The sequence below is a fragment of the Furipterus horrens genome, unplaced genomic scaffold (assembly GCF_987537825.1).
Source record: "Furipterus horrens unplaced genomic scaffold, mFurHor1.1.pri manual_scaffold_3, whole genome shotgun sequence".
Lineage (NCBI taxonomy): Eukaryota > Metazoa > Chordata > Mammalia > Chiroptera > Furipteridae > Furipterus > Furipterus horrens.
Genome location: NW_028327173.1, coordinates 122749329 through 122754008, shown reverse-complemented (window position 1 = coordinate 122754008; position 4680 = coordinate 122749329). Strand labels below are relative to the sequence as shown.

At 38.7% G+C, this 4680-nt stretch overlaps 1 non-coding gene across 1 annotated transcript; it reads left to right on the top strand.

Moving 5' to 3' along the window:
- The first annotated feature begins 4286 nt into the window (after positions 1-4286).
- LOC150015853 (U1 spliceosomal RNA) lies at positions 4287-4449 on the top strand. The gene has a single exon (XR_016510386.1). It is a non-coding gene; the product is annotated as a U1 spliceosomal RNA (small nuclear RNA).
- Positions 4450-4680: the final 231 nt, after the last annotated feature.

Below are 4680 nucleotides of genomic sequence, written 5' to 3'. Positions count from 1 at the left end.
TAATTTAAATTAATTAAGATGAAATTAAAAAAAAAATTCCAGTTCTCCAGTTGCATTAGTCACATTTCAAGTGCTTAATAGCCATTTATAGTGAGGGGCTACTGAGTTGGGTAGCAAAGATATAGAGCATTTCCATTGTCTCAGAATGTTCCGTGGATGGTGCTTCTCTAGAGTGTGTGTCTGGAAGCCCCTATGGACAGATCAATCCACCACAGTGAAGAATAATAAACAGTAAGCCTAAGTTAAGATGAAAGGGGCAAGGTATGTCTATGTCCTTTATGTAAGTTATGAATGGGCTAAATTCATTAATCAAAAGAAAAGTTCAGATTGAGTTAAAAAATATGCTATATGTTGTCTAAAAAAATTCATGCACTGCCAAGTGGCCAGTAAATGTTGAAAAGTTCTTGTAGATTAGAGATTTTTATGCAAAATAGCCTTATGTAGCTGTTGATTATCTAGTTTTACAAGGAATATTGACAACCTGTGGTTTTAGAGGAGAATACAATTGAGGTTGGAGGTCATGATAAAAGAAATTAACAAACTTGTGGACAAAAGGCATCACTATCACCCTGGCTGGTGTGGCTCAGTGGATTGAGTGCCAGCCTGTGAACCAAAGGGTTGAGTTTGATTCCCAGTAGGGGCACATACCTAGGTTGTGGGCCAGACCCCCAGTTGGGGGTGTGCAAGAGGCAATGACACATTGATGTTTCTCTCCCTCTCTTTCTCCCTTACTTCCCTCCTCTCTAAAAATAAATTTAAAAAATCTTTTTTTTTTAAAAAAGAGAGCCATTGCTATCTTTTTGTATTTCTTGCTGGGAACATTATTCTGCTAGAGGTGAGGGAAACAGGAGAGATGGAGGATGAACCAGTCCCGTTGAAATACGGCGTGCCCTAGAATCAGGCTTCCGAGCAGCTGGAAGGAGCTCTGCAGTGGGGTGGCTGGTGGGCATCCTCCTAGTAGTGCTTATCCCACCTGCCTTCTCTTTAAAACTCACTGAAGAGGCTGTCCTGTTGCAGCATTAGCATGCCCAGCCACCTTGGAAAACATCAGGTCCTTCCACTTGCACTGGTTCCCTCCCTCTGAGGGCTGGAAAAAGCAGTTGGGGTCCATATGCCCTGATTACCCTCATTGAGTCCCTCCAGATCCAAAAATAATAGTTCCATTTGCACTGCCAGGCAATGTTCATTTCTTAGGATAGTCCTGTATATTTGAGCATCTTTCTTCTCCTCTGATGTTCCTTAAGTTCTCAGGAGATTCCAGTATAGACAAGAGTGGGACTTGAAGATTTTAGCTATTACATAGTATAAACCTAGCATAAATCAAGCTAAGAGATTTGAGTAAACCTGATGTGCATGAGTATTTTCTCAGGATACAAATATAGAGGAAAAAACATGATGTTGGAAACAAAGTAGACTTGGTTGTGTTTTTTTTTTTTTTTTCTTTCTGTCAGCCTTTTTCTTGTATCTAATTCTGTAATAGCACATGAAAGATATTCAATACATGGCATTAAATTAATTTAATTTACAAAAATGAATTATGTCTAAAATCTTGTATCTTAGTAGAAATAAAATTCAAAGTCTTTGGGCTAAAGTGGTAAAACCTCAGCTAAAAGCTGAAATGACATCTACTCAGAATCCTGGAAGCAAACAATTGTTTTATCTTCCTTCCTTCCTTCCTTCCTTTCTTCCTTCCTGTCTTTCTTTTTTTTTCTTTCTTTCTTCTTTCCTTCCTTTTTTTTTTTTTTTTTTTTTTTTGTAATGTTTGGTAACTGTGAGTAGAAGGCTATGCCATTGACAAGCTGAGAATCTAAATGACCTGGAAATTTGGTGTTAACTTTACTTTTTCTTCTCCAGCTCAGGAATTATTGGATTGCAGCCTGGAGTGCCTGCTGGTTAAAGTGACGACAGGTCTTCATACTAAACACAGGCAGAGAGTGAGTGGAAACTAAGTTCCTGTTCATTTAAACAACTGAATGTCTTCGTTCTGAGTTTCCTGGTATTATTTGTTGGGCAAGAGAATATATGCTTTGAACATTGTCACAGTCATTGTATAAGTGTGAAAGAGATTCTTCTCTTCTCTTTTCTCTTCTTTCTTTTCTTTTCCTCACCCAAGAACATTTTGTTCATTACATTCAGAGGCGAGGAGGGAAAAGAGAGAAACATCAATGGGAGAGAGAAACATTGATCGGTTGCCTCCCAAACCAGGGGCCTTACGCACCCTGACCAGAGATCGAACCTAAAACCCAGATATGTGTCCTGACTGGGAATCAAACCTGCAACCCTCCAGTTACAGGATGACGCTCCAACCAACTGAACCTCACCAGCCAGGGCCTGTCTTTTTTTAAGTAGGGTAGATTTGCTCCCACCAGTATTCATTGGAGTTTATACTAGCTTGGATCATTTCTCTCTATTCACAGGATGTATTAAAAAGAGACAGTCCTCTAACACAAAGCCACACTTTCTGTAGGTGGATGCTGCAGTGGCATTTTAATTGGAGGTGGCATAAAAGTAGCATGGGGGGACTGAAGGCATTCATGACATTTTGCCATGTTACCTCTTCATTTCAGAAAGATATCCGTTATACAATGGAAGACAGTTCTTATAAATTTTCTTTCTTTATTTGTGGTGTTAGACAAATATTTGGACATTTGGGATCTCTCTTGGTGTGTATGCATTAGTAATGGGGACCTGAAAGAGTCTAATATTAGACAGGTGTGTATTTTTCATGCTCATAATAGTCTTAGTTTAAAACACTTTAATTTAGGCTTGTCATCAGGGAACACGGAGAGTCCCCAGTGCTGACTGAAGCTTAGTGCTGTGTTGAAGCTTAGTACTGCAAAAAATTAGGGGCCCTTCTCAATCACCTGCCATTTTCACCCTGAACTGACTGTAGTTCTGGGCAGTTTCCCTGCTGGGAGGACTCTCCTAACTCCTTTCTTTGCCTTTGTCTTCTTCCACCCCAAATCATAGAAGTGGCTGTAAAATAGCATGTTACCATTAGGTGGCGCTGTCTAACATATAATGACAGTGAAAGGAAGGCTTTCAATTGATTTCAAGAATCTTCCAATTGATACTATAGTACATTGACACTGTAGGTTTTGAAAATATCTTTTTTCTTGCAGAAAGGAATTATTTCACGTAGAAAAACTGGGAAATAGTCAGAATTTTTAAAGTAAGTAAAAAGTCAGTGTCTTATTTTTTGGAGAGATAGCAAAAGAAAATTCTTTTAGTCTGGCATAGAGTTTTCCCTCATTTTGGCAAACCTACATTTCCCAAATTACATCTGCTTTTGTCTCTAAGCACCCCACCCTTCAGTCAATTTGTGGTGCTTGACATTTTTTTTTTTTTGCTATCCATATACTTTTCCATACTGTTTTATTTATGGAGTGTTCTTTATTGTGTCCCAATATCAGCTACTCGTTCTTACAGATAAACTGAGAGGCTAAGTCCTTACTGAAGCTCCTCAGATCAGAGCACTTATTCCTACTTCTATATCTCTGTGCAGCATTTTGTAAACACGAGCTCCAATAATAATTATTCACATATTATCATGAAAGCAAGTACTGTAATATAATTATCATGAGTCTAGAATGGTTCTTAGAATAAATATTAATGGCAATGAGCTTAGTTAAGTGAATAAATTAATCCTAATAAATCTGGATATGAAAAGATTTGATTCTAGTTGACTCCTGAACCATTGCCAATTCACTGGGTACTGAAAACTGGCCATACAGTGATAATTAAAGAGTAATAATAAAAGGTATGTATGAGGAAATGCACCCAGCACAGTGCTGTAAGGAGCCGATCAGAATGATTGATTTATTGGTCATGATAATTGATGACATGAGAAAGTAAACAGCCCATCAATGTCTTAGCATCTCTATTTAGAACTTTCTGCTTTTTAGCCATGCTCTTGTGCATAAATAAGAAACACAGAAATACAATATACTCTCTCTGTATTCAATTTAGAAAATGTTTTTTCTTTTTTACCATATTCCTGATGAAACTGAGCCCCCCAGAAAAACAGCGGGAGGGGCTGTGCTCACCCACGTTCAGGGGAAGGCCTGCAGGTGAGACGCGGTCAGAGCTGGAAGCAGTGGGAACAAAGGGCAGACTGCTTCTGCTGCTTGGCACCCACCAGGCCCAAGAAAAACTTTTCCTTAATCAGTGATGTGTAACTAAGATGGAAAATGACAACAAAAACAAAAAGGATGTTCAAAAAAGCCCCATATGACATTTTAAAAAGGGATCCACTGCTACAAAGTGCTATTTTTACAGTATGTGTGATACTTGCCTGGCAGGGGAGGTGCCATGGTCCGAAGGTGGTTTTCCCAGGGCGAGGCTTATCCATTGCACTCCAGATGTTCTGACCCCTGCCATTTCCCCAAATGTGGGAAACTCGACTGCGTAATTTGTGGTAGCGGGAAACTGCATCCACACTCTCCCTGGAAAAAAAAAAAAAAGTCTGTGTGAAAGATCATCACAGTAAAAGAAGAAAATTTAGAATGCACCTGCTTTGAGTCATTAAAGGACAAAAAGGAGCTCCATGAAAGAGTATTTGAAAGGGAATTAATAATGACTAAAAAAGACCTGCCAATGTCAAGGAAAAAAGTTATAGAAATTAAAACTCTGTTGCAGAATTAAAATCCACATTGGGAATAGTTAACATGGAATGTTTTA